The sequence below is a fragment of the Panthera tigris genome, chromosome B1, assembly GCF_018350195.1.
Source record: "Panthera tigris isolate Pti1 chromosome B1, P.tigris_Pti1_mat1.1, whole genome shotgun sequence".
NCBI classification, from domain to species: domain Eukaryota; kingdom Metazoa; phylum Chordata; class Mammalia; order Carnivora; family Felidae; genus Panthera; species Panthera tigris.
In genome coordinates, this window is record NC_056663.1 from 135,845,036 (window position 1) to 135,858,439 (window position 13,404).

The following is a 13,404-nucleotide window of genomic DNA, read 5'->3' on the forward strand; positions in this document are numbered from 1 at the left end:
GAATTCTTTTGGAAACTAGACTAAAGAGGACTTAGTAATAAGATATCATCAAATTTTTCAAATCAAATTTTTCAAATTAGATATCATCAAATTTTTCAAAAACACTGTATGCCAAAAGTCAATGTAACTAATTTAAAATACTTAAGGAAAATAAAATAGGAAGCAAAGAGTCTATGTTCAGGAAAACAGAGCTTCAAAAAGCAAAGGATAGACAGTAAGCATAATTTAGTTCCTGCTGCTTCATGAGTGCTTCTTGAAGAATCTACCAGAGGCCAAGCTTACAAACAAGCCAGATGACTAGAGACTGATGGCAAGTATTAAATATATAGCTACTTATAAAATTAAGATTTAGTGAAGATTAAAAGGAAAAAAATTATAACATGTAATGGCTATGTGATCTAATAATGTACATTCAGTACACCATTTAAAAATGTTGGAAGGAGGTGCCTGGGTGGCTCAGTTGGTTAAGCGCAGGTCATGATCTCGCAGTTCATGAGTTCGAGCCCCATGCTGGGCTCTGTGCTGACAGCTTAGAGCCAGGAGCCTACTTCAGATTCTGTGTCTCCCTCTCTCTCTGCCCCTCCCCCACTCACGCTCTGTCTTTCTCTCTTTCAAAAATAAATAAACATAAAAAAACCCAATTTTTAAAAAATGTAGGGAGTATAAAACTAAGCACATTGAAATAATAATAATTATTATATTTAATTATTAACCAAAAAATAATTAATTACTTTTAGTTTTTTGGAACTGGAAGTACATTGTTATTATGTATGTATAAAGAGGGATAACAAATAATTATGGGAATTTTCTAATTCAATTAACCCTAATGTCCTTGAGAACTAAGATTCTTCATATGGAATTAAGAATATAAAGATATAAAATAGCTCCAGTTAAGTAAAACCACTATAATCCTGAATATAAATTGGAAATATTGATATAAATTTATAAGCATTTTATGGTTATATACTAGAAAACTTATTTCAGTTTTATTTTATATCTTTATATTTATATAATAAGATATACAATTCATGTCATATATTATTCATACTATAAATCATTTATATAGTGCAGTATATACACATATGCATACATAACATATATCATACATACATGTGGTGTATATCCTATATATTTCTAATAAAAAGTCTACAAAAATAAATATAGCAGAAGGCTGTGGTCTTGAAAAATCATCTCCACTAAAATAAACCAGAGCTTTTAAAGATATGGCTGATTCAAGTCAGTACTAGGAAATATACAAGATGACCTTAAAACATCTTGACATATCAAATGGATAGCAAGGAATCTAAGACTACCTGGCTCATGTCAAAAAAAGAAACAGATTTATGAGGACCCCATTGGCCAAAGATGAAACTCCAATAAGTATAAGCATTGCAATGGACTGAAAACCATCAAATATATTTAAATTATGTTTGAAACCCATGAATTCATAAAACCGATTTATTTTGAAGATTGAGTAAATAAAAAGACAACATTATCATCAGATAACCAAATGATATATATAAGGGGAATTATTTTTTTTAATATTTTTTAATGTTTATTTATTTTTGAGAGAGAGACAGAGCGTGAGTGGGGTAGGGACAGAGAGAGAGGGAGACACAGAATCCAAAGCAGGCTCTAGGCTCTGAGTGGAACCTGAGTTCTATAAATGTCAAATGAATGGTTGGATGTATAAACCAACAAGACCACATAATAGGAATTCTAAGATTCACAAAGGAACTCTTAAAGTCTGAAGGACTTTAAGCTTTAAAACAGTGCAATTCTCTTTCAACATTAGTTAATTAGCTGGGCCTTTGGTGAAATGTGTATCTCCTGGTACTTATAAATTAGTATGGAGAAAAGATCTCTTAGTGCTCCTGCCTTCCCTGAAGAACCAGGATGCATCCTTCTTAGGGACAGTGCAAACTGATCGTGCATCCCTTTGAGGCCTTATCATAACACAATGACAAGTTTATTCCTTTTATGTGTGTGTGTCTAACTTGGGCCACCGTGGCTTCCTTTTCTGCTTCATGGGCATAGTGACCAACAGAGGGTAAAGAATGAAAGATCAGAAAGGAAGCTGGGATGAAACCCAAGACTGGGTTGAATACATAGATACAGTGTTAATCTTCATACTCAGAAGAAATGAGTTTAGGAGGAGCATGCAAAGAATGGGAGACGGAAGCTGGTTTACATTTACATGCATTGTCTGTACTAGTCACCCGGTCTTTGCTTCTCCCCACCTACTTACCCAAATGCAGTGATGCATAAATCTTCTTCCATGAAAAATACTGCCAGTTTTATGTTACTATCTTCATCCAAAGGACCCGTAATTAGTGCCTGTCAGAGACCATTATATGTAAAAAGAATCATGCTATTTAGACAAGAAAGACACAACATTTTGATTTGGATAAAGACCAAATTTCCTTCAATAAGAAGTAATACTATTCCCTCTGCTACATAGAAACTACATTTAAAATTCTTCTTCTGCCGAGGTATAGTATATCACATGAACCTTATAATTCATGTAGCATTTCAATTGTTTCCTTATTTTTCTGGCCTTTTCTTAATACTTGTTTAAAAATCTCTCTGCCTTGGCCTCCTGAGCCTGTTGGAGTAATATTATGAAACAAATGACCAGACATAATGACTTTCCAAGGTCCTTGTGCTTCCTTATTAACATTCAGTTAGCATAAGTCCTGACTTTATTATTGACTACATTGAATACACAAGACACTGACCTCTGCCATCTGTGACTAAATCTCTTCCTGCAGATCTATCAGAATGGTTTCATATATGGAGGAAGCAAGAGAAAACAAAGCAGCAGCCACTTATCTTTTCTGTCCCTAGAAACTTTAACACACTCACATTTGCAATCCAAAAAAAGAAAAGAAAGCCTCCTTTGCATTAATTACTGTAAAATCTGGAGTGAGGATGGAACATAACCGAGAAGAAAAAGTCACGATGGCAATCCCAGAGTTGTCTTTTAAAACTAAGACAACACCACTGAATAAACAGAATCAGATATATTCACCCACTACAAAGCAAAATGACCAGCATATATAACTTATTACTGAGACTTAACATCGACTGACAGGATCCAAGGAATGCTTTGATTGGTTAATGATGACTTTATCACATTTGAATATTGGAAAATCTGCCAATTGTTTCCACATTCCACTTTATTCCCATATACAATCATACTCACAGAAAAACTGATGGCGTTTTCTAAGTATAAGATGGCAAATTATGTTCTCTGGTCTTGAAGCTTTTGGTGAGTCTCAGAAATGGAAGCCAGGAGAAAAGTGTGATATAACGTACTAAGCTTTGTTCTGAAGGCCTGGGCTTGAGTCTTGATTCTGCTACAGGCTTTGTGATAGAAAGTGACTCTAACTCCCTGAATCTCCATCTCTTTATTTGACAAATAAGAGGATTGTAGATGATCTCATGCCAACATGAGGCATTTATGTAGAAATTTATCACCATCCTTTTCTTTCTTTGCCTCTACTAAATTGGATTATGCTTTTCTGGCATTACAGAAGAGTATAGTCTCATACATCTCTGCTACCAGAGGTGAAATGATTTGGTCACATGTTAATTTTCAGAGATGGTGAAAAGCAAACTGTGCCAATTTAGGCTATTTAAAAAGTGAAAGCTTTCTCTTAGCATATTTGAGTTTTTAATGCGGAGGAAGACAGAAGGAAGGACAGAGGCAGAAGAAGTGAATAGGAAGCCAGGATATGAGCAAATTGGTATACAGTAGTCCCCCTTTATCTACAGGGAATACATTCCAAGACCCCCAGTGGATACCTGAAACCACAGATAGTACCAAACGCGACATATACTATGGTTTTTCCTATACATACCTATGATAATGTTTAATTGATATATTAGGCACGGTGAGAGATTAACAACAATAACCATAATGCAATAGATCAATTATGATGATAGACTGTAGTAAAAGTTATATAAATGTGGTATCTTTCTCAGAATATCTTATTTTACCGTACTTAACCTTCTTGTGATGATGTGAGATGATAAAATGCCTACATGGTGAGATGGAATGAAGTGAGTGACATAGGCATTGTGACATGGCATTGGGCTACTTCAACCTTCCGGCAATTCCTAGGAAGAAGGATCATCTGCTTCCAGACCTCGGTTCACTGTGGATAACTAAACCTGAAGAAAGCAAAACTACAAAGAGGGATGACTGTATACTAAAATCATGCATCCATAATTCTGAGTCGTTAGGAAAACTAAGGGTTCTCAGCTTCTCTGAAGCACCTCCTTCTCCCCCATGTCTTTGCCAATCTACTTGACAAGAGAACAAACACAACTTAGATTTGTGGTGTTAGAGTACTTTGGGGTTTGCAAAGCTTTCTCAAATACATTACCTCATTTAGCCATTAATACAGCCCTTTGACATCAATTGGGTATGTATTATTATTATTATGATTATACTACTGTTACCATTTACAGATAAGAACACTCAGTTTGTGAGAGATTAAAGATTAAAAATTTATATAACTAAGAAAAGACTGGTTCTCAAACGAGGTATTCAGAATCTAAGTTCCTAATGTCTTTTTATGCCACTGATTACCCCAACCACAGTGCACATACAAACTGTAGTTTGGAAAAAGAAATCTCCTTCCTAAATTCATGTCAAAGAAAACCAAAACATGAGAGAGAGAGAGAGAGAGAGAGAGAGAGAGAGGTTAATGTCTTCAGAAGTAAGTGTTTTGGGTACATAATACAATACCAAAAGAGAATCAATGAAGCCAAATAAGATGCAAATTAGGAGAAAAAAAGAAAGAAACTTGCATTGGCCACATGTAAGAGGAACTTTAGAAAGATCACAAATTATGTCAATGTTCTGTATGGAAGATGATCAACTATACTCCATCTCATTAAAACTTGGAAAAGCAAGGGGTGGCTGGGTGGCTTAGTTAGTTGAGTGTCCAACTCTTGATTTCAGTTCAGTTATAGTCCTGGGGTTATGGGGTTGAGCCCTGCATCAGGCTCAGCATAGGTGTGGAGTCTCCTTAAGATTCTCTCTCTTTCTCTCCCTCTCTCTCTCTTTCTCTCTCTCTCCCTCTACACCTCTCCCCTGATCATGCTCTCTCTCTCTTTCTAAAATAAAAATAAAGATATATAAATAAATAAACTTAGAAAAGCAAGAGGAACTGACATCAGATGTAAACATAATTTTGACAGTTTGTTTCTTCTCTTAAAATTAATACAGGGACGCCTGGGTGGCTCAGTCAGTGAAGCATCGACTTTGGCTCAGGTCATGATCTCACGGTTCATGAGTTCGAACCCTGCGTCAGGCTCTGTGCTGTCAGCTCAGAGCCTCGAGCCTGCTTCAGATTCTGTGTCTCTGTCTCTCTCTGCCCTTCCCCCGCTCGCACTCTGTCTCTCTCTCTCTCAAAAATAAATAAAACATTTTTAAAAATTAAAATTAATGCATGTTTACTCTTTAAAACCTAAAAAAAAGCCCAAATAAACAAAAAAAATAAAATTACAAACTTTATTTTCTCTTCACCCAAAGGTAACCAGTATTATCATGTTGGTAAATGTTCTCTTTGGCTTTGCTTTCTGTGCATACATTTTTTTGTTCCCTACATATAACTTTACAAGGTTTCTTTTTTTATAGCAATCTCATGTGAACATTTTTAAATTATATTTTTGAGTATTCTACAATATGTAAAAGAATCATAGTATCCCTTACATGAATATGCTAAAATTTAGTTAGCCAATCCTATAATTAATTACATTGTCTTCAATTTTTGGTATTTATAAATAATGCTTCAATAACACCCTTGTAAATACATTTTTACACTTTTTGATAACTAGAGGGTGGCAGTGCACCATAGAGGGAAGTTCTAAAACCAGAACCAATTAGTAGAAGTATGCAATTGTAAGATTTTTTCTACCTATTGCCAATGGCCCTCCAGAAAGCTTAGACCAAGCTTTCCCCACTAGCAACACATGAGGATACCACTGGCTTACCAGCACTGGCTAATTATTGTATTTACTAACCACAATATGATACATGAAGAATGATATTCTGCTGTGGTTTTAATTTGCATTTCTTTAACTATCAGTTAGCATGATATTTTTTACACACGTTCGCTGGAAATGTGTATGCCTTCTTTTATGAATTGCTTCTTTACATCCAAGAAAGCAATTTTTGACAATGACTTATTGCAGTAAGTCTGAGTTGTAGGAATTCTTTTCTCTGGAGTTCTTTACTATAATCATCTAAACTAGTTCTAAGAAAACCCTTCTTGAAAACAGGAAGGATGAATTAAATGAATTCTTAAGATCCCTACAAATCCTAAGGTTCATTTATTTACTTACTTAATTCTTTGCTCAGTGCCATCTGGCTTCATATAATATTTTATAAGCTTATGTAGAGCTTTCCCATTCAATATTTTATCAGGTACATATTTATGAATATATATTTTTTATCTCATAGCAACTCTTAAGAAAGGAATTCGGGGCACCTGGGTGGCTCATTTGCTTAAGCATCCCACTCTCGATTTCAGTTCAGGTCATGATCTCACGGTTCATAAGATGGAGCCCCACGTCTGGGATTCTGTCTCTCCCTCTCTTTCTCCCCCTCTCTCTGCCCCTCCCCTGCTCACTCTCTCTCTCTCTGTCTCTCTCTCTTTCTCTGTCTCAAAAGTAAATAAATAAACATTAAAAAAAAAAAAAAAGAAAGAAAGAGATTATTAACCAAAGTCCATGAATGACTTCAAGATATATAGGAATCCAGGGGCACCTGGGTGGCTCAGTAAGTTAGGCGTCCAACTTCAGCTCAGGTCATGATCTCACAGTTCGTGGGTTTGAGCTGGCGTTGGGCTCTGTGCTGACAGCTAGAAGCCTGGAGCCTGCTTCACATTGCGTGTTTCCCTCTTTCTCTGCCCCTCCCCTACTTGCACTCTGTCTGTCTCTTTCTCTCTCAAAAATAAACATTAAAAAAAAAAGAAGTGTAGGAATCCCTTCAACTGTGTAAATAATTTGTGTATTTGTGTACAAGCACATTTTATCACCAGAGAAAGTCCTATAGTTTTCATCGTAATCGTAAGGGCTAAGAACCAATGCCTGGCAAGAAAGAGAAAGAAGGTATTTTTTACCTCTATTTTACAAATAAGGAAAAAGATTTCCCCTAAAGTTATTTCCTCATCTAAAGTCTCAAGGCTAATAAGTGGTGGGATAAAGACGGACTCTGCTAGTTCCAAGTTCAGTGTGTTTTCTACCAGACCTGAAGTGGATACAGGAGTCATAGAAATACAGAATGTCACCTTTGTTCCAATTAATCTATTGGCTATTGGAGGAAGACTTCTGCATGAATAGGTAAGCAAGTAAAGAAAAAAATACCACATTCCAATATGAGTTTTCATAATACCAATTGCCAGTTAATAAACAAATGTCAAAATTTTTCCAGAGAGTTCAAACTAGATTTCATAGAAGAGAAGACATCTGGACTGAGATTTGAAACTTAGATGAATAGAGGGACAGGGGATTCATGAAGAGGAGAGAGAAAAATACAAAAGTATAGGTCCAAGAGTGGGCCTGTGCATGTTCCAGAGACACTCAATAGACACTGTGACTATGGGAGAGAATTTGCACGTATACACATGATGCTGAGCATTAAAACCACTCAGTATAGGTTTGGATCTTGGGTTTACCATTGGTTTGCTCTTTTACATTGGAAAAGGTATTTAACTTACCTAAGTTGCCATTTGCTCATGTGGAAATAGGTGTTATAGTACTTAGCTTGAAGGGCTGCTAAGATTTAATGAAATTCCCAGTCAAGCACATAAGACTGCACCTCTCATATGGTAAATTCTCAACAAATTACCCACCTCCCCCAAAGGATATAAACTTGAGAAGATAGATTGAGACAATATTTTAGAGAACACTGAATGCAAGGCTAAGAGTTTAGAAAAATCGTTTAAGATATGTTGCACTAAATTGCAGTAATACAATAAAAATAATAATTTATGAGGATAAATTGGCACCTGGGGCATGATAAATTAAAGAATAGAGAGAAATGGAGTTGAGAATGGCCAAGATTGCAGCCACTCTGGAAAACAGCATGGAGGTTCCTCAAAAATTTAAAAATAGATCTACCCTATGACCTACCCTAGCAATAGCACTGCTAGGAATTTACCCAAGGGATACAGGAGTACTGATGCATAGGGGCACTTGTACCCCAATGTTTATAGCAGCACTCTCAACAATAGCCAAATTATGGAAAGAGCCTAAATGTCCATCAACTGATGAATGGATAAAGAAGTTGTGGTTTATATACACAATGGAATACTACTTGGCAATGAGAAAGAATGAAATATGGCCTTTTGTAGCAACGTGGATGGAACTGGAGAGTGTTATGCTAAGTGAAATAAATCATACAGAGAAAACAGGTACCATATGTTTTCACTCTTATGTGGATCCTGAGAAACTTAACAGAAGACCATGGGGGAGGGGAAGGGAAAAAAAATTACAGAGAGGGAAGGAGGCAAACCATGAGAGACTCTTAAAAACTGAGAATAAACTGAGGGTTGATGGGGGGTGCGAGGAAGGGGAAAGTAGGTGGTAGGCATTGAGGAGGGCACCTGTTGGGATGAGCACTGGGTGTGGTATGGAAACCAATTTGACAATAAATTTCATATTATATAAAAAAAGAGAGAGAATGGCCAAGATACTACAGGCATACCTTGTTTTATTGTGCTTCGCTTTACTGCACTTCACAGATATTGGATTTTTTTGCCTTTTTTTTTTTTTTTTTTTTTTTTTACAAATTCAAGATTTCTGGCAACTCTGTGTTAAGCAAGTCTATGAAATTCTTTCAACAGCATTTGCTCACTTGGTGTCACTGTGTCACATTTTGGTAATTCTCACAGTATTTCAAACTTTATTATTATATTTGCTCTGGTGATCTGTGATCAGTGATTGTGATTTGCTGTAAGCTCAGGTGACGGTTACCAAGGTATTTTTTAATTAAGGCATGTACATTGGTTTTTAATACATAATGCTAGCACACACTTAATAGGCTAAAAAAGTATAGTGTAAACATAACTTTTATATTCACTGGGAAACAAAACATTCATTTGACTTGCTTAACTGTGATACTCGCTTTATTGTGGTAGCCTGGAACTGAGCCTGCATTATCTCTGAGGTATGCCTGTATTTAAATATTCCAGGCCTGAGAGCTGGTAATGTCTAGTCTTGTTGCCAGGATAAGGACTAGAAAGAAAGGTACACATCAAGAGAGGCATTTTGAAGGATATGATTGGCTATGAAAGAAAGGGAAGCGGGAGAAAGAAAATAACTACGAGGACAATACTTACGGACGTCAGAAGTAAGAGCTAGTTAGGAGAGGTGACTACTATGTCATTTGAAACAATTTGAATTTGAAGTGACAATGAATATTGTACCAATCATGTTTCAGCCAAAAAACACTTGAGTTAATTTAAGCAGGAACAAATTTAAACAGGGAATTAAATGCTTAAAAGTAACCGGAAGCACTAGAGAAGAGGTTTCCTGGATGATCCTCCAGAAATAACTGCCAGAGAAATACTGCTGAACTGGTCTGCCAGGGGAATTGTTGCCTTTGCCAGCACCAAGATGAAGAAGGTTCAAGAGACCACCACAGTAATTCTTGATGTCAAGAACCCACTGCCATAACTGTGATCTGGAATCATGAAGCTGTTGCTGTCACTACAACTGCTCTCCATAGCCACAAAGCCAGTGACTGGACCCTGATCCAGTGCTGTGGAAAAGTCCACCATGTCCCTGGCCTTCCTTGATAGTAACACAAGCCAAAGCAGCCAGACCATGGCCTTGTTTCATTTCTGCCTTCCCAATCTTACAAGAACACATCTAGTAGGCAGAACCTGTTTTGAATCCAGAAGCCTAGTTACAAGGGAGTCTGGGAAATGTAGTGTTGTGTTCGTTTATTTTGTTTGTTTGCTTTCCAGACCCTGCACTTTAAGAAGGCCCAATATAAGGCAGTTGAAATGGAGACAATGCCACACTACCACATCCACTGCATGAATATCCATTAGGTAATTAGATAAGCATGGCCAAAGCTCACAAGAGAGGTTAGAGCTAAAGATAAAGGTTTTAGAGTAACTAAGAGAGAGATTATATTTGACTTCATTTATTTTCTGTTTGACTATCTTTTCAAAGGAGTATCAAAGCTGAAAAGACTTTAAATGAAGTTTGTGGCTACCTGCACAATTATTGGGCTTGTGACACAACGAGTGCCTCTAGGGTCTATCAGGGCAGAACTAAGAGGTCAAAGGCTAGGGGCACCTAGCCTTCAGTTGTCCACAGACAACTGACATACTGCATGATTTCATAAGCGCTGGAGTGGTCCTGATGGTTAACTCCCTGACTTCCCTCCCACTCCCATGTGATTAATCTAAGCCAATTAAATTAGTGTTGTTCCCCTTGCAACTATTGGTTTCAGAATGGACGTGTGAGCTGTGAGCTAATTCTGGCCAGTGAGACATGAACAGCTATTTGCTTGGCAGTGACAGGGAAAAGTTCTGTCACTAATAAATAAAGACAGAAAGACAGTCTTCTGCTTCTTCTGGACATTGTCTTCTTTGGATATGCCCCTGAAACAGATGCTGTGAGTTTGCCCTAAAAATAAAAACAACAAATGGAGAGGGAAGAGCCAAGAGAATCACACAGAAGACAATCTAGCATGCTAAAGAACTACTAGAACTGCAACTCTGTTCTCCTTAGATTCCTTGTTAAATTGGGCAATTTGAGTTACTTTTCTGTTACTTGCAGTCAAAGACATCATCACTGATTCCAGAGCCATGTTTCCCATGGCAATGTCCATTTGATTTTCAAGGAAGAACAACCTTTATTCTTTTCTGTCCTAAAAATTTTTCTACAAATAATAATCAGCATATTTTAATGGTAGAAATAAATTGTATATATGAAACAACATTTGAAGACTGTATTTATTCTTCAACATTATTTTATTCACTTCTGTTACTCGATTCACATTGTGGGAGCTATGACATGTGTGGGATTATGTGGTGAATTACTGGTGTGGGTGTCCTCAGGCCTTCATATGAATGAGCTTATTTTTAAGCAGAAGTTGAGGAAGGAGTTTGTTTCTGAGGAGGGGGAAGGGCATGTGTGTCTCCTGACCTGGTGCCATGAATCACTAATGCCCTCTGGGGAAGAGTGTGAAGGAAGAAAGTAAAGGAGCTGTTTCTGCTACAGACTCTTTGAGATAGGCCACCAGCAGCCCTGTGAGAGAGTGTGATTAACAGTAGATGTTAGTCTCCCTACTTCACCAGCGTTAAACTCAGAGCTTTGGCACATTGAGGACTTAAGGAACTAGAGTCATCTAAAATCTCTTGGTGCTTGGCCTCTGAAGGAATACTGAATAATCACAGCATTTTGGGGAGCACTCAGCCACAACATAATTAATGAAGCTCCTGCGAGGCACTGGCTGTAATGGCTAGAGTACAAAGTCTCAAGTAGTTTTGAGGTCAAAGTCTTACGAAAACAGGCCAGAGCAAGAAGGAAAAATTCAGCAGATGCTGCGTGGATATTCTAGCTCACCAGCTTGCATGTGAATACATGTGAGATTGACCTGTGCTTCAAGAAATAAGTGAGGAGACTTTGCAAGAGACTGGCTCCAGTATGATCAAGAGGATCCAAGAACAAGTCACTAGAGGTGATTATTTTAATGCGATATCATTGGGGGAAACTCAGTCCGCAGTTTGTATTCTAGGTTTTGTCTTTAAATAAAATCTTTTCATCAAGAGAGTAAGCCACCAGAACACTAGAACATGTGCTGACCCCGAACAAAACTGAGATTCTTGCCTGACACCCTCAGCTTATGTGAAGTCATATGATAAACATCTGGAAACCCACCATTGCTTAGTTGTATGGATCTGTTGAGAAAAAAATTTGTGTGTCTCCCATAAGAAGATTCATATAAGAAGTTTGCTTCAGACCTAATTATCAGGAAAAGCTTTATCTTTCCTGAAGAATGTGTTTTCTTCCTCAAAGATAATGAGGACATTTTATCTAATCATGTTTCTCTCCTTCCTTTTGCCCAGCCTCATACTAACTTCTCCCTTATTTTTGTCTCTATAGTTTCCTTTATTCTGCTTCCTCCCTACAATGTTGTCATATAGTGAACAACTGCATGCCCTTTAAGGACTACAGTGTGGGGGTGAGAGTGAAGGAGAAGAAAGATCAAAGGGCTAGAAAAAGGGAGGAAGGTTGGCTGAGACAAAGTAAGGGGAGGGAAAAAGGAAGGCAGTAGTTGAAAAGAAAGGAAGAGAAAGAAGGAGGAAAGAAGAAATGGAATGAAGAGAAGGAAAGACCAAGTTAAGTCAAAGAGGAAGAAAAGGACAGGAGAGAAGCAAAAGGATGAAGCGAGAGAGAGCCTTACTTTAGGAGAGCATGTTGCAGTTGGCCTACCATCTACACAGATGCCTCCTCTCTTGACCCTGCCCGTTTAGAAGATGATGAAATGCAATCATCAGGGAGATCAGATCAAGAAATTTTCCAAAATCGAGCACTAGTAATAACTGTTAGAAGACACAAAACCTCCCACCTTCTGACTTCTAATCCAATTGTTTTTCTACTTGTACATATCAGGTGATAAACACACACAAGGACGTTGTCTCCACAAGGCCCCTCATACATGATAATTGGTATCAAGGGAACAGAGGAAGTCCTACATCCTTTCCAATTAGGATGGTAGAATATTAGCCTAAATCTGGGTATCAGAGGAGAAAACTGGTGACTCAGTGCTCAGAGAATGAGGCACTGTCAGGACACAACCAGGGACAGGGGATAAGCCAGTCGATCTAAAAAACATTAGAGGGAGAACCCTGAGCACCTGACATGGGATGGCAGGCCAAAGGGAGCACCCAGATTAATTTTTTACAACACATTTGTGACCTGGCCCAGCTGAAGTTAGAAAGCTTTTTAGTAGCAGAGATGAGGAAGATTTAACTTCCAAATCAGCCGTGTTTCTTGGCCAACATGAAAAATGCCAATCCCAATTTGATGATTCTTTTTAAACCTTTTAGGAATTTGTTATACAAAACAACATAGATACAGAAAAGGAGACCTTTTTTCCTTTAGAAAACTCCACAAGATATATAGACATTATTATATTGCATAGCATTGTGTTCGTTATCATGGCAAAACAAAGGAAAGTCAGTCTTTGTTCTCTCAGAGTTTAAAATCTAGCTGACTCCTAAAGGTAAAAACAGAGGATAAATGAACTCTCTCAAGTTATTCACACATCAGAAGCTATCTTTAGAAACTCAAGGTGTGGTAATGGCTCACTTATTAATTGGACTTGTAATCCTGGACCACCATCCTGTGCTTTAAATACCACAGATG

General features: G+C 37.4%; 1 long non-coding RNA gene across 5 annotated transcripts in view; it reads right to left on the bottom strand.

Annotated features, from left to right (window-relative positions):
* LOC122237995 overlaps window positions 1-13,404 on the bottom strand; it is a 144,073-nt gene that overhangs the window by 34,808 nt on the left and 95,861 nt on the right. For 3 of the 5 annotated variants that reach the window (XR_006216895.1, XR_006216898.1, XR_006216897.1), the window contains exons 1-2: window positions 3,206-3,993; window positions 2,249-2,337 (exon numbers count right to left, since the gene is read on the bottom strand). This is a non-coding gene — a long non-coding RNA (uncharacterized LOC122237995). The other 2 variants (XR_006216896.1, XR_006216899.1) reach the window with 2 other exon arrangements.